Source organism: Triticum aestivum, chromosome 2A, assembly GCF_018294505.1.
Source record: "Triticum aestivum cultivar Chinese Spring chromosome 2A, IWGSC CS RefSeq v2.1, whole genome shotgun sequence".
NCBI lineage: Eukaryota > Viridiplantae > Streptophyta > Magnoliopsida > Poales > Poaceae > Triticum > Triticum aestivum.
The window spans coordinates 48,487,327-48,515,265 of NC_057797.1; the positions used below are offsets into that span (position 1 = coordinate 48,487,327).

Genomic DNA, 27,939 nt, shown 5'->3' on the forward strand with positions numbered 1-27,939 from the left:
CAAGGTTCCGCCTCGAGACGGTGGCGCTTCGTCCCGAAAGCTTCCTTCCTATTTCTTTCAGGGAGAAAGACTTCATATAGCAAAAGATGGGCACCGGAGGCCTGCTAGGGGGCCCACGAGATAGGGGGGCGCGCCTAGGGGGGTAGGACGCGCCCCCACCCTCGTGGCCAGGGTATGGGCCCCCTTTGGTTGATTCTTTCGCTAGTATTTTTTTTAATTCCAAAAAATGCCTTCGTGAAGTTTCAGGACTTTTGGAGTTGTGCAGAATAGGTCTCAAATATTTGCTCCTTTTCCAGCCCAGAATTTCAACTGCCGGCATTCTCCCTCTTCATGTAAATCTTGTCAAATAAGAGAGAAAAGGCATAAATATTGTGACATAATGTGTAATAACAGCCCATAATGCAATAAATATCAATATCAAAGCATGATGCAAAATGGACGTATCAATCGGTGCGGGGTGGGGCGGCCGGATTGGCTCGGGGACGCGCACAGGAGGGATACGCACGGATCCCCATGGCTGGTATGAGGTAGGTGCGCAGGGAACGGGGTGGATTAGGTTGGGATTTTCTGTGGCCAAGGGAGGGGTGGAGGAGCGTGGGTGATAGGCAGAAAAGTAGGGGAAAACGCTCTCGTCGAACGTAACATGCCGCGAAATAATGACCTTGCGAGTGGATAAATCAAGACACCTGTAGCCCTTGTGCTATAGAGGATATCCAAGGAAAACACAATGAGAAGAACAGGGAGCGAGTTTATGTGGACTAGTGGCCATGGTGTTGGGAAAACACAAACACCCAAAGGTATGCATGTGGTCGTATGTGGAATGCTGGCAAAGAAGAGCGAAGTGAGGCGTGACGAAGTTGATTGCCGAGGAGGGACGGCGGTTGAGGATGTAGGTGGCGGTATGGAGCGCTTCGACCCAAAAAGGGGGTGGAAGGTGTGCGTGGATGAGGAGGACATGGAGAACATTGTTGGTAGTGCGTATGAGGTGCTCGGCCTTCCCGTTTTGTGGTGAAGTGCGTGGACAAGATAAACGGAAGGAAGCACCATGTCTAGAGAAGAGCTCACGCAAGGAAGAAGTGAGGAACTCACCATCGTTGTCGCATTGCATACATTGAATCGTGACGTGAAATTGTGTGAGAACATACGCGAAGAAGCGAGTGATGGTGTCAGCTATGTCGGATTTGTTACGCAATGGGAACGTCCAGGAGTAGTGTGAGTAGTCATCGAGAAGCACTAGGTAATACTGAAAACCAGAGAAGCTATGCACCAGCGAGGTCCACAAGTCACAATATATTAACTGGAAAGGTGCACTTGTTTTAGTAATAGAATGGGAAAAAGGCAGCCGGGGCTGCTTGCCTAGTTTACATGATGAGCAAACCGATGTGCTAGGCGTATCTTTATTACAATTGAGAAGAAAATCACGTGCTAGGATGGAAACTGATTTATTACTAGCATGCCCTAAACGAAGATGCCATATGTCATCGGTGACGACGGAGAGCACTCCTTGGACGCCGGAGTTGTGGAAGAAAGGATAGAGGTCCCCATGGCTATTGGACCTCATGATTAGCTTCCCCGTGGCTAGGTCCTTCACGGAAAAACCAAACGGGTCAGAAGTGATGGAGCAAAAATTATCTTGAGTGAAACGACGTACAGAAATCAAATTCTTGATGATTGTAGGAGAAAGTATGTCATTCAATGTAAAATTATAAAGAGAGGTAGAGCTTACGGCTGTGATGGGGAGACGAGACCCGTTGCCTACTAAGATGCCAGAGGAATAGTTTGCACTAGAAATCACCTGACAAATATGCATATATGCAATATTTTTGGTCATATCCAAGGTAGTCATGTCCTCATCACGAGGTGAGGAGGTCTGTCTTACCAGCAACGTGCGACATAGCGCCCGTGTCGAGAAACCAGTCCGGCATGCTGCTGCTGCATGGAGAGGCCCTGGAGAGCAGCGTACAACTGTTTGTACTGCTCCCAGGTGGGCCCGCTCGAGGATGACGACGGTAGAGGGTAGGCCCGATGAGGTGCAGGAGGGCGTGGGCCTAGGACGCTGGCGGCGTTCGGCGCGGCCCAAGGGGGGCGTGGTGCAGGCAGGCCAGGGAGGAGGGCACCGTAAGGGGCGAAGAAGCCGGTCGGGGCCTGCGGGGCGGTAGGAGCGGTGCTGCACCCAGCGGGAGCGCCACCAGAGGACAGGCCGCGGCCACGACCGCGCCCATGCCCACGCGAGCTGCTACCCCTGTCGCTCGTTGGAGGTGCAGCAGCGCCCTTGTCCTTGTTGGTGGAGTCGCCGCCGGATCCGCGATCAGGGGAAGGAGAGGAGCCACCACTCGGCCCGTGCCCGATGGTGAGCGTAGCGGTGGGGAGTTCTGGACGGCCTTCCAGCCGAGCCCGCTCGTTGGCAGAGATCTCCTCCATGAGGAGGCGAGAGCGGGCCTGCATGAAGGTGGGGAACGGCGACTGCATCGGGAGGAGCGTCGCCATGATCTGGAACTTGCGGTTGAGGCCGCGAATGAGCTGCAGCGTGAGCGCCTGATCGGAGATGTGTTCGCCGACGTCCTCGAGAGTGTCGGCCAGGGACTTGAGCCTCCTGCTGTACTCGGTGACGGAGAGGTCGCCCTGGACGAGGTTCCGGAACTCGGCGCCGAGGATTGATGGGGTGGCCCGGCTGGTTGTCCTTGAAGAGGACATGAAGCTGGGTCCAGATGTCGTAGGCGGAGCTATCCGGAGACGCCACCACGTCCATGAGCTCCTCGGCGACGACGCCGTGCATCCATAACACCATGGACAAGTCGTCGTTGCACCACACGGTGCTCTGGCCGAGCGGCTCGGTGGCGGCGTCGAGATGGTGCTGAACCTCGTGCTTGCAAGCAATGATGTAAAAGAGTTGACGTCAGCGCGAGTAGTTACCAGACTCAAGGTGAAGTTTGGTGGTGAAGTAGTGCGCGATGGAGGGCGGGAGTCCAGCAGTGGAGGAAGGACCGACTTTGGAGCGGCCCGGGCCGAGATGGGGGACGATGGCACTGCCGGGGCCGCCCAGCCTGAGGCGTGGGACAGGGGTGCTGCCGGCGGTGCGGAGAACGCCCGCGGCCGGCTGGACAGAGGGCGCCGTTTGGGGTGCCGAGGTGGACGAGGAAGCGGCTGCGACGCCGTCAGGGACGGGCATCTTGCCCAGATCGCCGAGGTGCGCATGGCGTGGCGCGCGTGCAGCCGAGGTGGTGGCGACCGTGGCAGCGGGAGCTGCCTGAGAAGGGGCAACCGCAGCGGGAGCTGCCACGGCGATGGGGACGGCGGCGAACGGAGCGGACGCCGGCGCGTCGAAGTCGGCTGAGCGGGTGCGGCGAAGAAGACGATGCATGGCGGAAGCGTTGAGAGAGAGGAAGGATCGGAGATACTGGTATCTGATACCAAGTTGAGTTATGCAACACTCACACACTGCTTCTATTTATCCATCGGGGGTACATATATACTGTTTACATGAGAGGAAGCAGTGAGAACGTGGGAGAGTACAACGGCATTAGCCGGTTAGCGCTACCATGCAGGAGGAGATAAGCAGGAAGTGCATGCGGCTGTTGGAGACGCGGATGACGCGGATTGCATGGCTAGCCACGTGACGAGCGGGACGTGGGCACGTTCCAACAGGAGGAACAAGGCCGTGCTCCATTGAAAAGCACGTCCAGCGCTGCCGCGGGCCTCCGCAGCTGTCCATGCTTGACAAGTAATAGCACTTCCTTCCCAAAAATTACAGCTCGAAAATGTTTTTCCTAGTTAATTTTGGCTTGTTTTGGGTGCAGGTATGATGCTGGTGGCGAGGGAGCGTGCTTGAAGAGATACACCGACCCCTCCTTCAGAGCCCACTCTGCACAGCATTAGCGTATCTTGCATGAAACCAAACCAGACATTCAGAGTTCAGACATCCATTCGAACCATCCTGCCGAGGAAGCCCACCATAAAAAATACTCCAAGTAACGCTTCTTAAATTTCCCTAGCCCATTTTTCCCTTTTTTCAGCTTTCCTTCTCAGTGTTCATCATTCTTTAGCATTCAAATTAACTTGCCATTTGAGACTCCTGCAGAATCAAAACGCTCCGACAACCAAAATATCAAAACTTCATCGGAAGAATCAGGCGTCAAATGCACAACTTCCACAATAAAGATTCATCAGAAGAGGAAGCATCGGAAGCAAACATGTCATCTTCAGCTGATTCGCCTGAAACATCAAACTCCGAACCGCCATGCCCTACTGCAGTACTAGCGAACAAGGAGAGGAGCAGTGACCTCCTTGAGAGGACCAGTTCGATCGGGGCATGGCTATCTCCAGCTGCAGCCTGTACTTATGTGAGTGACATCATAGAAGGCAATGCTGATAGATCTACCAGCCACATTGCCACAAATTCTCGTAGTGCCCATGTTGACTTCACCGCCGCGAGGGCCGAAAGATCGCTGAGGAAGCTCTCTGTCAAGAAGCACCGTGACCCGTTGACCGAATCCTTCCGGAACATGGCTAAGTAGCTGCTGCTCGAGAATGAATCGACAGAGAAGTTTGGTAACAACGAACTACTGCATTCTGAAGACGCACCTGATCCGAATGAGGTTGCATTTTATACCAAAAGCACTGGGGACACTCAACGACAGTCGACCTAGGAGCAATCCAGCTATGAAATAGCTTCTCCACCTGCATCGTCGAAGAAGCAAGCAGCGGTACCACCGATCGCAACCTGAAAGGGGACCAATCAGTGTATCTTGGCTACCAATCCGATATTCAGCTATGATGCTTCTGTGCATGGTTTTCACTTTCAGTTTCAGAATTTTTTTGCACCAACCAAAATTCAACTGTGATCCTTATGATTTCGGTTTGCATTTCGGCCAAAGGGCTGAAATATTCACTTGAATTCAATTAAATATTTGATTTTTTTGAGAAATATTTGAATTCATGTACACTACTCTAATTACTGAAATATTTTGACCAAAATGTAAATATTTAAGTGCCTACTGAAATCAGTGACATTCAGTAAATTTCATCGAAATCTCACTGAAATTGAAAGCCATGCTTCTGTGCCGGACAGTGAACAGTGCCATTTACATGGACTGCATCCTGCTGGGATTATCAGCTAAATAGTGCAAGCAAAAAACTAAAACTCCTGCCTGAACTTCATGGTGATATCACCTGTGATTGCAATGGCTATCAGTCAAGGTACATAATGGGTATGTGATTGCATCGCTTGAACTTAGAATACTCAAACCAAAATTACCACGATAAACCGTGTAGCTAATGACAATTCATTTCAAGCTATCTGAAAACATAAGACTGGAAAGATACAGGTAAGGATGTTCATGCTGATACCACCCACCAAGACGTAGTGTGTGGAGATATATTTCTCGATAAGGAGCCTCAAGAAATTGGTCATCAAGAAACATTTAGAAAAGCTCGGAAACCTCATGCACTACGTTGCTCCTGTCCCTCGCTTCCTCCTGCTGCACACGCTAGTTTAATTTCGTGTTGGATTTCTATACATGTGTGTTCTTCTGGCTTGCCGCGGAGGTGTGCCACAGCCCTGCTCCCCGCAGCATGACCTCGCTGATTTTGTTAATTCCAACTTTGGTATGTACGTCTGTACACCTGCAGCAATTCAGTTTTTCCTGGTTTTTAATATAAACTCACACGGTCAGTTACATGTTCAACCTCCGACGCGCAACTGGATATGTCGCAACCCGCACAGCTGCAAGAGCATAGGGCACGCTGCATCATTTTGTACTGGGCGATCAACCATCTGCTGAAGCTCTTTTTCCGGGTAATCATTGTCACCGTCTCTGTATGGGGACCTATACTCTTCTTTCCCCCCTCAACAATCCCGGTCTTCTCTCTGCTGAACTCTATTGTGGGTGTGTTGGCAGAGGAGATCCGAAGACATGCTCTGTGATGGCAGCCTCTGCAAGCTCCACCTCTGGAGCCGTGGAATCTTCACATCCAATGGCGGCATGGATTCTGGTGAGACTAGAGAGATGCTCAATGCCAAATTCAAAATCTCCATAAAGAAACATCGTCTCTAGAGCGTTGAAGTGGAGCCGAAGCCCCCGCAGCCGTGGCATGGCTCCTCGATCAAACTGCAGCTCATTGCCACCAGCCTTGCATGTGAACCAGAACACCTTAAGACACGGAAAGGCTCCACTGGAAATTATCACCCTTCTTCTTTGTCTTCTGGAAGATGAGTGCGTGTCCGTCATGGCAGCGACAGGTCCTGTAGATACTAACTTGAGAAGGATAAGATGGGGCGCGGACGCGATGATACTCAGACCTTGCTCCCCCAATTGACTAATTTCAATATTCAAGTGGGTGACACAGGGGGCCATACAAAATGCAGCACTTCCCAAGATTGCACCAGATATGGTCAGCTCAAATCTTGGCAACTGGTACGGACACAAGTCCAGTTGGCCAACCAAGTCACAATCAAGACAATGCAGAGATAGGGATTGAAGGTTAGAGTGTCCAACCGCCCTGAGGAAATCGACAATGGCACGTGCACTGTCCATAGATGGGTCTAACCCGTCAAAGCTCAAGCCAAGGACCCTCAACCTCTCCGACTGAACCGGCAGCTCTACCACCTTATGGAGTGACTCGATGTCGTTGACACGGATCGTTGATACTTCTCGTAGTCCTTTCATTATAGGGATATCACTTAGCATCTCCACAACATCTTCAATCAATAGGCATACCATCCTTTCCAATCAAACTATAGATGCAGGCAGATTTCTCAGGTTAATGTGCCTGACATCCAGCGTCTCCAAGTGCTCCAGCTATCCAATTTCGCCTGGTAATGTATGGATAGCAGCCCCTCTCAGTCCCAAGTATCTTCGCAGAATCAGCCCTCCAATGCCTTTCAGATGGTGGCTTCTCAAATTACCATTATCTTCCACATCGAGTACTCGTAGAAATTTGAAGGTTCGTAGAACAGGCTTCCCTTTTGAGCATTTTTATGGTACCCTATACTGCTGAAGCGGGAGGGACCAGTATAACTAAATCGGACCATTGATTTCCTGAGGGTAGGATAGGCATCAAAATTAAGGCGATATGTTTTCTTTTTGCCACGGGCCTTGGTTTGAGCCCATTTTGTACGCACACCCAGTTGCGCTACTCGATTGATTCGCCTCCTTCTCCCTGTCGCCCGCCGCTCGCCTCCTTCTCCCTACCGTGGGCGCCGCCGCCAGTCGCCGCCACTCTCCCACGCTCCAGCACAGCCCTGCTCCTGCGGCCGCCACCAGTCGCCGCCACTCTCCCACGCTCCAGCACAGCCCTGCTCCTGCGGCCGCCACCAGTCACCGCCACTCTCCCACGCTCCAGCACAGCCCTGCTCCTGCGGCCGCGCCACCCTAGTCGACGTAGCTGCTTCCGCCCTTGTATATCCACGCTCGTCGTTGTGGACCTCCCCGGCGCGTCTGTATCTCGACGTGGTGAGGATTACTCTTGTGAACACCACACTAGAATTGGCATGTCTTCAGTTCATGGACAAATCATGTTGAGTACTGCTGCATGATGGAAAAAATCACAGTTAATTAGATCCTGCACGATGGGAAAAATCATAGTTAATTAGATCCTGCAATACACGCTTGTCAAAAGAAATGTTCTTACGGATGGCATTGTTGTCTGGTACATGGTGTTTATCAGTGGGTAATTTGTGCTGGATAGTAGTTTTGATCATTTCATGATTTTTCTCCCATTTTAATTTGGGGCTTAACATTGGGGGGGGGGGGGGGAGTGTAGCCACAGTTTATAAGTGTACAATTGTTTTGTGCTATAATTCTTATGCCTGTGTACTGCTGTCTATGAACGTCAAAACATCATGGCTCAGTTTTGGATGATAACAAAAATAGTACCAAATGTTGTTCAATGACATACTGGAGTATATGTAATGTTTCTATTTGATTATATACGCAAGCATTGTTACTGATGCATTTTGATTTTCTTGTTCATACTTTTAGCACGACATACTAAGGTATCTTATTCTTCGTACTAAAACGAGTTTTAGTTTCACAACTGGAATTGAAATAAGTTAGATTTGATTCTTTATTAATTGCAGTGTTTGACATGGAATATGGGAGTGCCACCCTGGAGGACATTGCAGAATATGACACGGTGATCAGTCAAATTTTTGGCAGCAAGGAAGAAGGTTACAATTACTATAATGCATATGCTCTGTCAAAGGGTTTTGGTGTTAGAAAGGAAGAACTGACTAGGAAGTCGGACACGAACATAGATTTTCGGCGCCTCTATGTCTGCTCTAAAGAAGGATATCGGGCGAGGAAGCACTTTGAGAAAACTAAACGGGTGCGAACTCCTAGGCCGCTGTCACGTTGTGGATGTGGCGCTCGGATGGAGATCGAGCTTCGTATGGATAATGGTGAATGGTTTGTAAAAGATTTTGTGGACGAACATAACCATCCACTCGCTAAGCCTGAGCAGACAACTTACATAAGGTCACATCATGGGCTGAGTGACGTGCAAAAGGCTGATGTCATTGAGTATGGAATTGGTGGCCTTCGAACACATCAAATAATGGAAGTAATGGAGAAGGATAGTGGTGGTTTCAGCAAGGTAGGCTTTATTCCTCGGGACCTGTATAATTTTGTTGCCAAGTACAAGAAGGAAAGGATAGAAGGCCGTGATGCCGAATTTGTGCTCCATTATATGGCAGCCTGAAAAGACATGGATGGCGATTTTTTTACAAGTACACCACTGATAGTGAAGGGCATCTGCTGAATATCTTTTGGGCAGACGCACAGTCTCGGATTGACTACGATGCCTTTGGTGGCGTCGTGATCTTTGATAGCACTTACCGTGTGAACAAATACAACCTGCCATTTGTCCCCTTCATAGGAGTGAATCACCATCATAGCACGACCGTGTTTGGCTTTGGTATTGTCTCAGCTGAGACCGAGGCATCTTTTGTGTCGTTGCTTGAAGCATTTTTGGAGTCAAAGCAGCAGAAACATCCTAGATCAGTAATCACCGATGGTGACCATGCAATGGCGAAGGCGATAGCGGCGGTTTTCCCAATACAGATCACCGGTTGTGCAGCTGGCACATCGAGCAAAACATGATACGACACCTACGGAAGCAAAAGCTCAAGGATTTTAGGAAATTTGTTTATCACATCTAGGATGTCGATGAGTTTGAGAGACGTTGGGTTGAGTTTAGGGTGGATTATGATATCTCTGAAAAAGATGCTTGGATTATGAGGATGTACGAGCTGAGGAAGAAGTGGTCTAGAGCCTATACAAAAGGTAGATATTTCCTTGGCATGCAGAGAATTCAGCGTAGCGAAATCCTAAACTCTAGGCTTCATAAGAATCTAGATAGGAGAATGTCACTTGTTGATTTGCTAGAGCACTCAGATCACTGTTTATCGCGTATCCGCAAGAATGAGGCCGAGTTGGATGCTACAGCTTCACTGACAGTACCTTTTACTGAATTAACAGCTGATCCACTTGAGAGAAGTGCTGCTCTGATTTATACTCCAGTGATGTTCAAGAAGGTAAAACATCAAATCATGCAGTTGTCAAAATGGGAAGTAGCAGAAGTGACCAAGAATGATGCTTTTGTTCTGTATACAGTTGCTCGCAAAGAGAGTAGGCATGTGACGTATGTTGTGAGGTTTGTCATGGCAGGCCCGTTGCTTCAGAGTGTGAATTGCCGTTGTGTGAAGATGGACTCAGAGGAGATCCCGTGCGCACACATTTTTTCTGTTCTAAAATACCTTGGCTTAGTCAGCATTCCTAGGTGTTGTGTCTCAAGAAGATGGACGATGGTAGGCAAGTCCGCATTTGACTCAGAGAGAAATGGTAATATGCATGATTGGTCTGAGCGGATGGATCGTTACCATGAACTCCGCAACATTTGTAGTCTGTATTTATTCAAAGCTTCAAACAGTCAGGAGACGTCACAAAAGGTGGTGGATTTTCTCAAGGGTATTATAGCTGAAGGCGGCGAAGATGATGGGAAAAATGAGGCGGCATCACTGGGCCCTCTTCCAGCATATTTTTCAGGGTCAAGCCAAGCATGTCCAGGAAATGTCCGGAATCCAAAAATAATTAAACCGAAAGGTGCTCCATCCAAGACATCCAACAAGAGGTGGAAGCCGTTTAACGAGATTTGGAATGAAAAAAATGTTGCCAAGAAGTGAATTTTATTTTTATAATTCCTAACTTTTATAATGCCAAAATTGTATGAATTGATTTTTTAGTGGTGGTGCCGCTCATGTACTCGTCTACTCATACTACTGATGCATCTCTGAAACGATTGTTTTGTTGCGTTGTGTGGCAGAAGATTTATTGTGCTGGTGTTTCCTTAATGATTTATCTTTCCGCATGAAGGTCATTTTATTGGGATTAGGAAGTGCATATGTCATTTATATGTTTGATGAGACTAGTAAGCGTGTTCATATGATCTCGGGAGTCAATTTCTAATTTCTTGGGTGAGTTATATATTCTGTTCTTGAGCTAAAAAGTTGGCTATGGCGGTATCTGGACGGATGGTTGCACATGTATGCAAAGTATACACTGAAAAGGAGGCAATATGTGAATATCACAAAATGAATTATTGTTTTGGGCTACAGATAATCAAAAATAATTACATGCAAAATATAATAATGTCCATAATGGGATTCGAACCCATGACCTTGAGGATATTAGTGCACAACCTAACCAGATGAACAAAAAAAATTCATGTAACTTTTTCAGATATATTTTTATTTATGTCACTTCAGGTAGCTCGCAATAAGAAAATAGGAAAATATTATTACTAGGGTCGCAAGTTATTTTGTACAGATAATTTCAGTCACCTAATATCCCTCTCTACATCCTAAAAATAGGAAAAAGTTTGGGCTCATTTGGTTGAGTTGGAAAAAAATGCCTTTGAGACTTGACCTCCGGCAGACCCGAATGGTCCTGTTTGCACAAGATGTACGTGATGGCATGCATGAAATGACACCAAATTTTGCCGGCATGTGTGCATGCCCAATCTATACCCCCACGCATGATTTGGACGAAAACGGACACCGAACGCACGTTGCGTCACGTCCGGGCAGTGTTTTAGGGTTTTTTTACCGGGAAAATCCTAGAAAATGCATCGAACGTCGGGAATCAACAAAAATTGGCATGCATTCTTGCCATGGTGATGTGAGGGTGTGGAAAAAGTTTGGGCTCATTTGGTTGAGTTGGAAAAGAAAATGCCTTTGAGACTTGACCTCCCGCAGACCCGAACGGTCCTGGTTGCACATGATGTACGTGATGGCATGCACGAAATGACACCAAATTTTTTCGGCATGTGTGCATGACCAATCTATACCCCCACGCATGATTTGGACGAAAACGGACACCGAATGCATGTTACGTCACGTCTGGGCAGTGTTTTAGGGTTTTTTTACCAGGAAAATCCTAGAAAATGCATTGAACGTCGGGAATCAACGAAAATTGGCATGCATTCTTGCCATGGTGATGTGAGGATGTGGAAAAAGTTTGGGCTCATTTGGTTGAGTTCACTAGTAGAAAAAGGACCTAATGTGAGACACATTAGTCCCGGTTCGTTTTTGGCCTGGTACTAATGGTACCATTAGTGCCGGTTCGAACGGCTATGCATTAATGTCGGTTCGTGTTGAACCTTTAGTACCGGTTCGTGCCACGAACCGGTGCTAAAGTGGTGGTGGCAGGCTGGCGTCAGGCCGGGGCCCCATGATCACCTTTAGTACCAGTTTGTGGTACAAACCGATACTAAAGGGCTAACCTTTAGTACCGGTTCGTGCCATGAACCGGGACTAAAGGGGTCTGACCTATAGTCCCGGTTGGAGACACAAACCTGGACTATAGGGCAATTTTCAAACTCTACCCCTCCCCCCTCCCCTCCCCATGTATCACCATTTCAGTTTTGAAAAAATCAAAAGAAAATGATAAAAACTTTAGAAAATAAAATCCTTCAAGAGGTAGTTATATTACTACATCTACTAGTTAGGAAAATTTGAAAACTTAAATTTGGACATGTTTTGCAAAAAGCGTAGGGAAAATGTAAAACTGCTATAACTTTTGCATATGATGTCGGAAAAAAACATATAATATATCAATAAATTCAGCATGAAAATCCGCATCCGATATCAAAGCATGATGCAAAATGGACGTATCAACTCCCCCAAGCTTAGACCTTGCTTGTCCTCAAGCGGTAGCCGATATCGAAAAATATGTCCACATGTTTAGAGATAGAGGTGTCCATAAAATAAAATACGGACATGAGGACATCATGATCATTCTTTGAATAGCAACATATGTATATATTGTCACATGATTTCTTATGCTGAAGTAACAATCAATTCACAATGTAAAAATATGAATCAGAAACTTCATTGAAAACTAGCAAACTATAATCTCAGTCATTGAAGCAATTGCAATTTATCATAACATCAGAAAGAGTCAATATAAGAGCTTTTCAGAAGGTCCACATACTCAACTATCATTTAGTCTTTCACAATTGCTAACACTCACGCAATACTTATAGGTATGAAGTTATAATCGGACACAGAGAAAGATAGGGGCTTATAGTTTTTGCCTCCCAACCTTTTACCTCAAGGATAATATCAACAATAATAGTTTATGATAACTTACATCTAATTGGATATATATATCATGATCTTTCCAACACAATGTGCTTGCCAAAGGATAAAGTGTAAAAAGGGAAGGTGAAGATCACCGTGACTCTTGCATAAGACATAAGACAAAAATAAAAGATAGGCCCTTCGCAGAGGGAAGCAGAGGTTGTCATGTGCTTTTATGGTTGGATGCACAAAATCTTAATGCGAAAGAATCTCACTTTATATTGCCACCTGTGATATGGACCTTTATTATGCAGTCTGTCGCTTTTATTACTTCCATATCACAAGATCGTATAAAGCTTATTTTTTTCTCCACACTAATAGATCATACATATTTAGAGAGCATTTTTTATTGCTTGCAATAATGACAACTTACTTGAAGGATCTTAATCAATCCATAGGTAGGTATGGTGGACACTCATGGCAAAACTGGGTTGAAGGATATTTGGAAGCACAAGTAGTATCTCTACTTGGTGCAAAGAATTTGGCTAGCATGAGGGGGAAAAGCAAGCTCAACATGTTGGACGATCCATAACAATATACTTTATTTCGGATATAAGAAAACATAACCCATTACGTTGTCTTCCTTGTCCAACATCAACTTTATAGCATGTCATATTTTAGTGAGTGCTCACAACCATAAAAGATTTCCAAGATAGTATATTTATATGTGAGAACCTCTCTTTCTTTATTACTTCCTATTAATTGGAACGATCACCAAAACTATGTTTGTCAACTCTCAACAACTTTTATTCATCATACTCTTTATATGTGAAGTCATTACTCTCCATAAGATCAATACGACACTACTAGGAAAATGCTTATACATAGAATTTTAGCAGTAGTGCTTGTTTGGAAGCCCACGCTACTGGTATGTACCAGTAGTGCTGGCCAAAACGGGCGCTACTGCTACTGCATAGCAGCAGCGCTGGTTGGCGCGGGCCGCGCTGCTGTTTAGTGGGCCACCGTGCCAAAAGGGCAGGCTACTTAGCTGTAGCGTGTGATGTGCCCCGGCGCTACAACTAGTGGGCTTAGCAGGAGCGCTGGCCCATTACCCGCGCTGCTGCTAAGCCCAGTCCCTCCCCCACGAGCCAGCCAGCCTGCTCGCGCCCCCGGGCTCATCACTCAGCTCACTCACACACTCCACACTCCTTCCTTAATCCCCCATGCGCCGCCGTCGATCCCTGCATGCCGCCGTCCCCCGCGCCGGCCCTCCTCCCTGCGTCAGCCTCCCTCGCCTGCGCCGGCCCCTCCTCCCCGTCGACCGCCCTCCCCCGTGCCGACCTCCTCCCCTGTCGGCCGCCCCAGCCCCCGCGCTGGCTCTCCTCCCCCGCCGCCCCCCCAGCGCCGGCCCTCCTCCCATGCCGGCCGCCCCCCCTCGCGCCGGCTCTCCTCCACCGAGAGGTACATCCTCCTCCCTCCTTCCTCCCCTCTAGTTTCTTTTGAACCCTAGCTAGTTGAAAAATTTAGGTTTTTAATCTTAGGAAAATGTAGTATGAAACCTAGCTAGTTAATCTTAGGACAATGTAGTATGAAGCTTAGTATAATGTAGGTTTTTAATCTTAGTTGTTTAATCTTAGGTGTTTAATCTTAGTTGTTTAATCTTAGGATAATGTAGTATGAATCTTAGGATAATGTAGGTTTTTAATATTAGTTGTTTAATCTTAGGTGTTTAATCATAGTTTTTTAATCTTAGGATAATTTAGTATGAACCCTAGCTAGTTAATCTTAGGATCATATTTTGAACTATCACATTTGTTGTTCTTTTTTTTAGTAAAAACAATTATTCCTGGTATATGCAAATTTGAAGTGGATATTTTGAAGTGGACATATGCCATATTTTGAACATGTCACAATCTTAGTTGTTTAACCGAGTGGCCTATGTTTTGCCAGGATTTTGATTCGTCCTTGTTCTGGTAAATTTCAGGCGCTCGATATATCTTGCTTTTAGCAAAGGTCATGCTGAATTTTGCTAAGTGTTTATTAGTTTTATTTTCATAATTAAGCATTTTTTTCACGACGTCGGCGATGCCTATCCCGCATCCTCGTCGCCGACTCGGTGGAGGAGGCCTGTTTTAGCAGAGGGGCCATGTCCGGGACTGGGCTCCGCCGGGCTGGTACTGGGTTGTGCTACCTTCCGGTGAGCGCAGCTTAGTGAGGAGCCAGCCCGTCATCGACCCAGAGCGTCTTTGGTGGCGGTCACGTGGGCCTGCATCGGTGCAGAGGCTTGAGTCCCCCACGCAGGTGGTACAACACCGTGTCACGAAGGAGGACGCGCACGTCCATCGCTACATGGTTGCATTGGCAGACGGCAGGTTCTCCAATACCTGGCAGATTCTTCAAGGATCTCACCGGGGCTATTATCCTGTGATGGTTCCTTCTCTTTGGGTGTCCACCGCCCGTGGCCCACTGAACCTAGAGGAGCTATTACACAAGATGCATTTGATAGGACATTATTAATTAACCATTATTCGAGATGTATTAGTGATATTATATGATGATCTTTGCTACAAACTACTATATATGTATTCAATGATGGATTATTAATTACCTATTAGTTATTTTCTTATTTAATGCATGCTAATTTGAATGGAGTAATTTGTTTTATCTCTATTATGATTTAGTTTTGCTTAATGAATGCACGTCTGTTTCAACAATGAACATATAGGAAATGTCTGACGACCAAAGGGAATTCGCTATGTGTGAGTACTGCGAAGATGGGCGCGGTCTGTGCGACATGCCTCACCTGGTAGAAGGTCGGCGCTTCAGCATCAAGCTCCAGGAGACCTTCGATATTGATACGGTACGCAATGACGACAAGTGTTTTTTGTTATTTTTTGCACGACTTCTCTGCTTCTTCAATGTGTAATTTCCATCTTTTACAATTCTACTAGCTTATCCCATGCCATGCAAGACGCTATGTCTTGGAGAAGATGGGTTTTGAAGATCATGAAAGCATGCAGACAAAGATAATTCACCTAAGGACCCATCATGGTTATGATTTTGCTGTAAATCTATACAGTTCTTTGAACTCATCCAATTTTGGTTGCCTGAATTGGGAAGCACTTTGCAAGGCGTATGATTTTCATGATGGTATGCTTCTCACCTTCGATCTTGGTGATCCTGACTTCGACGAAAAGAATATGACCATTTGGGTCCTTGTTGACACGCTTCCAGTTCTACCGCTGTGTGAGTTTCTCAAACATATTTATTAAGTAATTTATATTGTTTATTTCAAAATAGTTGACAGCTTATTTCATTGACAGCTTATTTTCATTCTTCAAAAAATGTACGGAAGATGGTAGACAGAACCTACTACTACAATGATGAAGCACAATTAACTTATAAGGAGAAAGATGGTCTTATCGCATTTTTTACTGATCTTGAGAATTATAATAGCTATTATCGAACTCCTCAAAATTATGGTCAATATGTGCCACTAGTGCACGCGGTATGCTATGGTAACATCAATGGAGATAACGTGGTAGGATTTTCTACTATTACGACATCCGTGCATCTTTTGCATAAATTCTTCTAAAACTAAACTACATTGCTAACTACAAAGTTATTACTATGTTTTAGAACAGAAAATCTTGATGGATTGTGTGCCTCATCTGATGTTGCCGAGAGGTTGCGTTGATGTTATGAGCTTACGGCCACCACGACCAGGTCAGCCACAGTATCCACATCACTCATGTCCATACCGTATTTCTAAAAGCGAGGAAGCCATGATAATAAATTATTGGAAAAAATGTTTCGACCATCGTAGAGAGCTACTTGGAAGCAACATTGTGCGTAGGCCAAGACTTGGGGACAGGATGATCACCGTTCTTCATTATGGAGAGTCAATTTTCCTTAATGGAGAGTCAATGCCTATCTTATTTTATTATATTTTACCTAAGACAGGGTAGAGTAGGTCCTATGAGAGGAGTAGGTCCTAGGTAGAATGTGTTATTATGTGCTACAATGTGTTAGAGTTGATGATGATGATGAGGAGTTGTGATTATGACTAGTGACCAACTTGTTATATGATGTCTCATTGACGAACATTGTTTGGTGGTGATGACTAGTTGTAATAAATATGCTATTTAAATAGACTAGTTCATGATGAGTTGTTATTATATAAAAGATATATCTGTTTAAACATGTACATCGTCAAAATGCGAAAAAACATAAATTTTAGCAGTGGTGCGGGCCAAAATATTACCAGTAGTGCTCATTTACCAGTAGCGCTTTCCAGAGGCGCACTACTAGTATCTGAACATACCAGTAGCGCTGTCCTAAACAAGCGCTACTGCAACAAAATAGCTGTAGCACCGTAGCAGTAGCGCGGGCGCTCGCGCTACTTGTAGCTCAAAAACTAGTGCTACTGGTAAGGTTTTCCCTAGTAGTGCGATCTCTTTATTTATTTTTATTCTTTCTTTTTTCTTTTATTCCCTCAAGATCATAGCAAGATAAACAAGCCCTTGACTCAAAACTAATCTTCATTATATACAGCTCACGGACTTGATTACATAGAGGAATCATAAAGCAAAACTCAAAACTAGATCACACTAAAACCTTTATTCTACTAGATCAAGATATTACCAAAAGGATCGAACTAAGAAAAATGGTAAAGATAGGAGTGTGATGGTGATACAATACCGGGGCACCTCCCCCAAGCTTGGCAGTTGCCAAGGGGAGTGCCCATACCCATGTGTTTATGTCCCTTTCTTCGGAGGTGGTGATGTGATATTTTTGGCGATGATGCCCCTTAGGATATGATTCTCTTCCTCGAGCTTATTGACTTGCTGCTTGAGATCCATTATTTCCTTACAGAGCTTACCCATGACGGTTAAAGATCCTTTCACCCATGGATGTTGCATAGCTGCGGGAGAACAAGTAACACTCTTTTTCATATTTTCATAAGAAAGGGATCTAGCATTGGAAGGGATGGCCGAATTTGGAATTGCTGAGCTCTGGAGTTCCTCCATCATAAATCTGGCTTGGAGACTAGAGGTAACTTCTTGATCTTCCTCCATGGCATCTATCCTTTTCAAGTCGGACTCCATATCTTCCTAAGTTGATGGCCCAAAGTGATCGGCATCGCCGATTGCTTTTGGCCACGGTGTCGGGTGAGATACCCGGCTCTCCCTGACTGACTCTTGAGAAGACATCTTGATCTAATCTGCAGAAGAAGCAACTCAAAACAAAAGCAAAAATAGAGGACTTTGTCGTGGTACGATGGTCAAAACCTTCGGGGGATTATATAATGAATTTTTACCGACCAAAAGAAGTATCATGCAAGAAAACGGAGTCTGGAGGGCCCACGAGGTGTCCATGAGGCAGGGGGCGCGCCCAGGGGGTAGGGCGTGCCCTCCATCCTCGTGGATGCCTAGTGTCCCTTTCGGACTACTTCTTATTTTCCTATTTTTCTAAATATTCCAAAACAGAGAAAAAATGTTGTTAGAACTATTTTGGAGTCAGTTTACTTACCGTGCCACATACCTATTCCTTTTGGGGGTCCGAAACATTTTGGAAAGTGTCCCTTATGTATTCCTCCAGGGTTACGGTTTCAGTAACATTGGTTTCAACATTTATGGGATTACCTGAGATATAATGTTTGATTCTTTGACTGTTCACCACCTTTGGATTTGTGCCTTCGAAGTTGTTGATTTTTATGGCACCGGAACGATAGACCTCCTCGATAATGTAAGGGCCTTCCCATTAGAGAGAAGTTTTCATGCGAAAAATCTTAAATGAGAATTGTATAGCAAAACATAGTCACCTACATTAAACTCATGCTTTTTTATCCTTTTGTCATCCCATCTTTTAACTTTTTCTTTAAATAGTTTGGCATTCTCATAAGCTTGGGTTCTCCACTCATCAAGTGAGCTAATGTCAAATAGCCTCTTCTCACCGGCAAGTTTGAAATCATAATTGAGCTCTTTAATGGCCCAATATGCCTTATGTTCTAGTTCGAGAGGTAAGTGACATGCTTTTTCATAAACCATTTTATATGGAGACATACCCATAGGATTTTTATATGCAGTTCTATAGGCCCATAATGCATCATCAAGTTTCTTGGACCAATTCTTTCTAGATCTATTAACAGTCTTTTGCAAAATTGATTTAATCTCTCTATTACTCAGATCTACTTGACCACTAGACTGTGGGTGGTATGGAGATGCGATTTATGATTAACATCATACTTAGCAAGCATTTTACGAAAAGCACCATGAATAAAATGTGAACCACCATCAGTCATTAGGTATCTAGGGACTCCAAACCTCGGAAAAATAACTTCTTTAAGCATCTTAATAGAGGTGTTATGATCAGCACTAGTAGTTGGAATATCTTCTACCCACTTAGTAACATAATCAACAACAACTAAAATATGTGTATACCCATTAGAGGAAGGAAACAGTCCCATATAATCAAAGCCCCAGACATCAAATGGTTCAATAACAAGTGAATAGTTCATAGGCATTTCTTGACGTCTACTAATATCACCAATTCTTTGACATTCATCACAAGACAAGACAAACTTATGTGCACTTCTATCTCCAGCGTGGTGTCCTCCATAAGCCTCGGAGTGACACTTGCGTAGGATCTATTCCTGTTCATGCTCAGGTACACAATGTCTAATAACACCATCTAATCCTTCTTTATAAAGGTGTGGATCATCCCAAAAGTAATGTCTTAAATCATAGAAAAACTTTTTCTTTTGCTGGTATGTGAAACTAGGTGGTATAAATTTAGCGACAATGTAATTAGCATAATCAGCATACCATGGACCAGTATGAGAAGCATTTATGATAGCCAATTGTTCATTGGAAATCTATCATCAATAGGGAGTGGGTCATCAAGAACATTCTCTAACCTAGACAAGTTGTCTGCAATGGGGTTCTCAGCTCCCTTTCTATCAATGATATGCAAATCAAATTCTTGTAGTAGGAGAACCCATCTAATAAGTCTAGGTTTAGCATCTTTCTTTTCCATAAGATATGTAATAGCCGCATGATCAGTGTGAACAGTTACTTTAGAGTCAACAATGTAAGGTCTAAACTTATCACAGGCAAATACAACTGCTCATTTTTTTCAGTAGTAGCATAATTTCTCTGGGCACTGTCTATAGATTTACTAGCATATTGGATAACATTTAATTTCTTATCAACTCTTTGTCCTAGAACAGCACCTACAGCATAATCACTAGCATCACACATAATTTCAAATGGTAAATTCCAATCAGGTGGCTGAACAATAGGTGCAAAAATCAAAGCTTTCTTTAGTATTTCAAATGCTTCTACACAATCATCATCAAAGACAAAAGGAACATCTTTTTGTAAGAGATTAGTCAGAGGCCTAGAAATTTTTGAGAAGTCTTTAATGAACCTCCTATAAAAACCGGCATGACTAAGGAAACTTCTTATACCTTTGATGTCCTTGGGACATGGCATCTTTTCAATAGCATCAACTTTAGCTTTATCAACTTCAATACCTCTTTCAGAAATTTTATACCACAAGACAATACCTTCGTTAACCATAAAGTGGCACTTCTCCCAATTCAAGACAAGATTAGTTTCTTCACATCTCTGCAAAATTCGATCAAGGTTGCTGAAGCAATCATCAAAAGAAGTTCCATAAATGGAAAATCATCCAAGAAAACCTCAACAATCTTTTCACGAAAATCAGAGAATATAGCCATCATGCATCTTTGAAAGGTAGCAGGTGCATTACATAAACCAAAAGGCATACGTTTATAAGCAAATGTACTGAAAGGGCAAGTAAAAAGTGGTTTTTTCTTGATCCTCTTTTGACACAGGTATTTGAGAGAAACCAGAATAGCCATCTAGAAAGCAAAAATGTGTGTGTTTGGATAATCTTTCTAGCATTTGATCAATAAAAGGTAAAGGGTAATGATCCTTTTTAGTAGGTTTATTTAATTTATGGAAATCAATTACCATCCTATAACTTGTAACAATTCTTTGTGGGATCAATTCATCTTTATCATTAGGAACAACAGTAATACCTCCATTCTTAGGGACACAATGGACATGACTTACCCACTGACTATCAGCAACAGGATAAATTATACCTGCCTCTAGAAGCTTTAGTATTTCTTTTCTTACCACTTATTTCATCGTAGGATTTAACCGTCGTTGGTGATCAACAACCGGTTTAGCGTATTTCTCCAATTTTATTTTATGTTGGCATAGAGTGGGACTAATGCCCTTAAGATCATCAAGAGTATATCCAATAGCAGCACGGTGCTTCTTTAGAGTTTTCAATAATTTCTCTTCTTCTTGCTCTGAAAGGTTAGCACTAATAATAACATGATATATCTTCTTTTCATCAAGATAATCATATTTAAGAGTATCAGGTAATAGTTTAAGCTCAAACACGGGATCACCCTTGGGTGGAGGAGGATCCCCTAGAATTTCAACAGGCAAGTTGTGTTTCAAAATAGGTCCCTGTTTAAAGAATACTTCATCTATTTCGCTTCTTTCATTCATAAACATATCATTTTCGTGGTCTAGCAAATATTGTTCTAAAGGATCATTAGGAGGCACGACAATAGAAGCAAGACCAATAATTTCATCTTTACTAGGCAATTCTTTATCATGGGGTTGTCTATGAAATTTAGCAAAATTAAAATCATGAGACATATCCCCTAAACCAATAGCAACATTATCATTTTTGTAGTCTATCTTAGCATTAACAGTATTCAAGAAGGGTCTACCAAATATAATGGGACAAAAGTCATCTTGTGGGGAACCAAGAACAAGAAAATCAGTAGGATATTTAACTTTCCCGCACAAGACTTCAACATCTCTAAAAATCCCAACTAGTGAAATAGTATCTCTATTGGCAAGCTTAACTGTAACATCAATACCTTCTAACTCAGCAGGTGCAATATCATGCATAATTTCTTCGAATAAAGAATGAGGTATCGCACTCACACTAGCACCCATATCACATAAGCCATGATAGCAATGATCTTCTATTTTAACAGAAATAATAGGCATGCCTACAACAGGTCTATGTTTATTTTTAGTACCGGGTCTAACAATCCTAGCAGCTTCATCACAGAAGTAAATAACATACCCATCAATATTATCGGTCAAGAGATCTTTAACCATACCAATACTAGGTTCAATTTTAATTTGCTCAGGGGGTGTAGGTGTTCTAGTGTTACTCTTACGAACCACAACTAAAGCTTTAGCATGATCCTTTATTCTAGCAGGGAAAGGTGGTTTCTCAATATAAGCGGTAGGAACAACATGATCAACAGTATAAGTTATAGTCTTTTCTTCAACTTTAATAGGTTCAACTACTTTTACTTTAATGGGAGGATGATATTTAAACCACTTCTCCTTAGGGAGATCAACATGAGTAGCAAATGATTCACAGAAAGAAGCTACTATCTCAGAGTCAAGTCCATATTTAGTGCGAAATTCACGAAAAGCATCGGTATCCATAAAAGATTTAACACAATCAAACTTAGGTGTTATACCTGACTGCTTACCTTCATCGAGATCCCAATCTTCAGAGTTGTGTTTAGTTCTTTCCAATAAATCCCATTTGAATTCAATAGTCTTCATCATAAAAGAACAAGTACAAGAAGTGTCGAGCATGTAGCGATTATTGAGAGAAAGCCGAGTATAAAATTTTTGAATAATAATTTCTCTTAAGAGCTCGATCGGGGCATGAATATAACATTGTCTTAAGCCTCCCCCAAGCTTGAGCGATGCTTTCTCCTTCTCGAGGCGAAAAATTATATATATAATTACGATCACGATGAACCAGATGCATAGGATAAAAGTTCTGATGAAATTCCAATTTCAATCGGTTGTAGTTCCATGATCCAATATCATCACATAGCCTAAACCATGTCAATTCCTTTCCCTTCAAAGATAAAGGGAAGACCTTCTTCTTGATAACATCCTCGGGCATACCTGCAAGCTTAAATAATCCATAAACTTCATCCACATAAATTAGGTGCATATCGGGATGTAATGTTCCATCTCCTGTAAAAGGATTAGCTAGCAGTTTCTCTATCACACCCGAAGGAATTTCAAAGTAAAAAATTTCAGTAGGTTCAGTAGGTTGAGGAGCAACTCTTTGCTCTACCGGTTAGGGTGAAGATACCCCGAACAATCCCCTCAAAGGATTACTTTCCATACTAACAAGTGACAGTAAATTTCAGCACACTATATAAATTTTTCCTTACCAAATTCCACCTACCAAAGGCGCTTCACTCCCCGGCAATGGCGCCAGAAAAGAGTCTTGATCACCCACAAGTATAGGGGATCTATCATAGTCCTTTCAATAAGTAAGAGGGTCGAACCCAACGAGGAGCAGAAGGAAATGACAAGCAGTTTTCAGTAAGGTATTCTCTGCAAGCACTGAAATTATCGGTAACAGATAGTTTTGTGATAAGGTAATTTGTAACGGGTAACAAGTAACAAAAGTAAACAAGGTGCAGCAAGGTGGCCCAATCCTTTTTGGAGCAAAGGACAAGCCTGGACAAATTCTTATATAAAGGAAAACGCTCCCGAGGACACATGGGAATTATCGTTAAGCTAGTTTTCACCACGCTCATATGATACATGTTCGTTACTTTGATAATTTGATATGTGGATGGACCGGTGCTTGGGTGATGCCCTTCCTTGGACAAGCATCCCACTTATGATTAACTACTCTTGCAAACATCCGCAACTACGAAAGAAGAAATAAGGTAAACCTAACCATAGCATGAAACATATGGATCCAAATCAGCCCCTTACGAAGCAACACATAAACTAGGGTTTAAGCTTCTGTCACTCTAGCAACCCGTCATCTACTTATTACTTCCCAATGCCTTCCCCTGGGCCCAAATAATGGTGAAGTGTCATGTAGTCGATGTTCACATAACACCACTAGAGGAAAGACATCATACATCTCATCAAAATATCGAACGAATACCAAATTCACATGACTACTTATAGCAAGACTTCTCCCATGTCCTCAGGAACAAATGTAAATACTCACAAATCATATTCATGTTCATAATCAGAGGGGTATTAATACGCATAAAGGATCTGAATATATGATCTTCCACCAAATAAACCAACTAGCATCAACTACAAGGAGTAATCAACACTACTAGCAACCACAGGTACCAATCTGAGGTTTTGAGACAAAGATTGGATACAAGAGATGAACTAGGGTTTGAGATGAGATGGTGCTGGTGAAGATGTTGATGGAGATTAACCCCCTCCCGATGAGAGGATCGATGGTGATAACGATGGTGACGATTTCCACCTCCCGGAGGGATGTTTCCCCGACAGAACAGCTCCGCCGGAGCCCTAGATTGGTTCTGCCAAGGTTCCGCCTCGAGATGGCGGCACTTCGTTCCGAAAGCTTCCTTCCTATTTCTTTCAGGGAGAAAGACTTCATATAGCAAAATATGGGCACCGGAGGCCTGCCAGGGGGCCCACGAGACAGGGGGGCGCGCCCAGGGGGTAGGACGCGCCCCCACTCTCGTGGCCAGGGTGTGGGCCCCCTTCAGTTGATTCTTTCGCTAGTATTTTTTTAATTCGAAAAAATGCCTCCGTAAAGTTTCAGGACATTTGGAGTTGTGCAGAATAGGTCTCAAATATTTGCTCCTTTTCCAGCCCAGAATTCCAACTGCCGGCATTCTCCCTCTTCATGTAAACCTTGTAAAATAAGAGAGAAAAGGCATAAATATTGTGACATAATGTGTAATAACAGCCCATAATGCAATAAATATCAATATCAAAGCATGATGCAAAATGGACGTATCAATCGGTGCGGGGTGGGGCGGCCGGATTGGCTCGGGGACGCGCACAAGAGGGATACGTGCGGATCCCCATGGCTGGTACGAGGTAGGTGCGCAGGGAACGGGGTGGATTAGGTTGGGATTTTCTGTGGCCAAGGGAGGGGCGGAGGAGCGTGGGTGATCGGCAGAAAAGGAGGGGAAACCACTCTCGTCGAACGTAACGTGCCGGGAAATAATCACCTTGCGAGTGAATAAATCAAGACACCTGTAGCCCTTGTGCTATAGAGGATATCCAAGGAAAACACAATGAGAAGAACGGGGAGCGAGTTTATGTGGACTACTGGCCATGGTGTTGGGAAAACACAAACACCCAAAGGCATGCATGTGGTCGTATGTGGAATGCTGGCAAAGAAGAGCGAAGTGAGGCGTGACGAAGTTGATTGGCGAGGAGGGACGGCGGTTGAGGATGTAGGTGGCGGTATGGAGCGCTTCGACCCAAAAAGGGGGTGGAAGGTGTGCGTGGATGAGGAGCACATGGAGAACATTGTTGGTAGTGCGTATGAGGTGCTCGGCCTTCCCGTTTTATGGTGAAGTGTGTGGACAAGATAAACGGAAGGAAGCACCGTGTCTAGAGAAGAGCTCACGCAAGGAAGAAGTGAGGAACTCTCCGTCGTTGTCGCATTGCATACATTGAATCGTGACGTGAAATTGTGTGAGAACATACGCAAAGAAGCGAGTGATGGTGTCGGCTGTGTCGGATTTTTTACGCAATGGGAACGTCCAGGAGTAGTGTGAGTAGTCATCGAGAAGCTGAAAACCAGAGAAGCTATGCACCAGCGAGGTCCACAAGTCACAATGTATTAACTGCAAAGGTGCACTTGTTTTAGTAATAGAATGGGAAAAAGGCAGCCGGGGCTGCTTGCCTAGTTTACATGATGAGCAAACCGATGTGCTAGGCGTATCTTTATTACAATTGAGAAGAAAATAACATGCTAGGTTGGAAACTGATTTATTATTAGCATGCCCTAAACGAAGATGCCATATGTCATCGGTGACGACGGAGAGCACTCCTTGGACGCCGGAGTTGTGGAAGAATGGATAGAGGTCCCCATGGCTATTGGACCTCATGATTAGCTTCCCCGTGGCTAGGTCCTTCATGGAAAAACCAAACGGGTCAAAAGTGATGGAGCAAAAATTATCTTGAGTGAAACGACGTACAGAAATCAAATTCTTGATGATTGTAGGAGATATAAGTATGCCATTCAGTGTAAAATTAGAAAGAGAGGTAGAGCCTACGACTGTAATGGGGAGACGAGACCCGTTGCCTACTAAGATGCCAGAGGAATGATGCAATGAAGGAGAACCATACGAAGTGAGGAGGTCTGTCTTACCAGCAACGTGCGACGTAGCGCCCGTGTTGAGAAACCAGTCCGGCGTGCCGCCGGCGTGCTGCTGCTGCATGGAGAGGCCCTGGAGAGCAGCGTACAACTGGTTGTACTGCTCCCAGGTGGGCCCGCTCGAGGATGACGACGGGAGGGGGTAGGCCCGATGAGGTGCAGGAGGGCGTGGGCCTAGGACGCTGGCGGTGTTCGGCGCGGCCCAAGGGGCCCGTGGTGCAGGCAGGCTGGGGAGGAGGGCGCCGTAAGGGGCGAAGAAGCCGGTCGGGGCCTGCGGGGCTGTAGGAGCGGTGCTGCGCCCAGCGGGAGTGCCACCAGAGGACAGGCTGCCGCGGCCGCGGCCACGACCGCGCCCATGCCCACGCGAGCTGCTGCCCCTGTCGCTCGTTGGAGGTGCAGCAGCGCCCTTGTCCTTGTTGGTGGAGTCGCCGCCGGATCCGCGATAAGGGGAAGGAGAGGAGCCACCACTCGGCCCGTGCCCGATGGTGAGCGCAGTGGTGGGGAGTTCTGGATGGCCGTCCAGCCGAGCCCGCTCGTTGGCAGAGATCTCCTCCATGAGGAGGCGAGAGCGGGCCTGGACGAAGGTGGGGAACGGCGACTGCATCAGGAGGAGCGTCGCCATGATCTGGAACCTGCGGTTGAGGCCGCGAATGAGCTGCAGCGTGAGCGCCTGATCGGAGATGTGTTCGCCGACATCCTCGAGAGTGTCGGCCAGGGACTTGAGCCTCCGGCTGTACTCGGCGACAGAGAGGTCGCCCAGGACGAGGTTTCGGAACTCGGCGCCGAGGATTGACGGGGCGGCCCGGCTGGTTGTCCATGAAGAGGACATGGAGCTAGGTCCAGATGTCGTAGGCGGAGCTGTCCGGAGATGCCACCACGTCCATGAGCTCCTCGGCAACGACGCCATGCATCCACAACACCATGGACAAGTCGTCGTTGCGCCACACGTTGCTCTGGCCGAGCGGCTCGGTGGCAGCGTCGAGATGGTGTTGAACCTCGTGTTTGCAAGCAATGATGTAAAAGAGTTGACGCCAGCGCGAGTAGTTACCAAACTCGAGGTGAAGTTTGGTGGTGAAGTAGTGCGCGATGGAGGGCGGGAGTCCAGCAGTGGAGGAAGGACCGACGTCGGAGCGGCCCGGGCCGAGATGGGGGACGATGGCGCTGCCGGGGCCGCCCAGCCTGAGGCGTGGGACAGGGGTGCTTCCGGCGGTGTGGAGAACGCCCGCAGCCGGCTGGACAGAGGGCGCCGCGCGGGGTGCCCAGGTGGACGAGGAAGCGCCTGCCCATATCGCTGAGGTGCGCATGGCGTGGCGCGGGTGCAGCCGGGGTGGTGGCGACCGTGGCAGCGGGAGCTGCCTGAGAAGGGGCAACCGCAGCGGGAGCTGCCACGGCGATGGGGATGGCGGCGAACGTAGCGGACGCCGGCGCGTCGAAGTCGGCTGAGCGGGTGCTGCGAAGAAGACGATGCATGGCGGAAGCGTTGAGAGAGAGGAAGGATCGGAGATACTGGTATCTGATACCAAGTTGAGTTATGCAACACTCACACACTGCTTCTATTTATCCATAGGGGGTACATATATACAGTTTACATGAGAGGAAGCAGTGAGAACGTGGGAGAGTACAACGGCATTAGCCGGTTAGCGCTACCATGCAGGAGGAGATAAGCAGGAAGTGCATGCGGCTGTTGGAGACGCGGATGACGCGGACTGCATGGCTAGCCACCTGACGAGCGGGACGTGGGCTCGTTCCAACAGGAGGAACAAGGCCGTGCTCCATCGAAAAGCACGTCCAGCGCTGCCGCGGGCCTCCGCAGCTATCCATGCTTGACAAGTAATAGCACTTCCTTCCCAAAAATTACAGCTCGAAAATGTTTTTCCTAGTTAATTTTGGCTTGTTTTGGGTGCAGGTATGATGCTGGTGGCGAGGGAGCGTGCTTGAAGAGATACACCGACCCCTCCTTCAGAGCCCACTCTGCACAGCATCAGCGTATCTTGCATGAAACCAAACCAGACATTCAGAGTTCAGACATCCATTCGAACCATCCTGCCGAGGAAGCCCACCATAAAAAATACTCCAAGTAACGCTTCTTAAATTTCCCTAGCCCATTTCTCCCTTTTTTTCAGCTTTCCTTCTTAGTGTTCATC

At 45.6% G+C, this 27,939-nt stretch overlaps 1 pseudogene; it reads right to left on the minus strand.

Moving 5' to 3' along the window:
- Window positions 1-4,657: 4,657 nt before the first annotated feature.
- Window positions 4,658-26,624, minus strand: LOC123191470 (uncharacterized; annotated as a pseudogene).
- Between the last annotated feature and the right edge of the window lie 1,315 nt (window positions 26,625-27,939).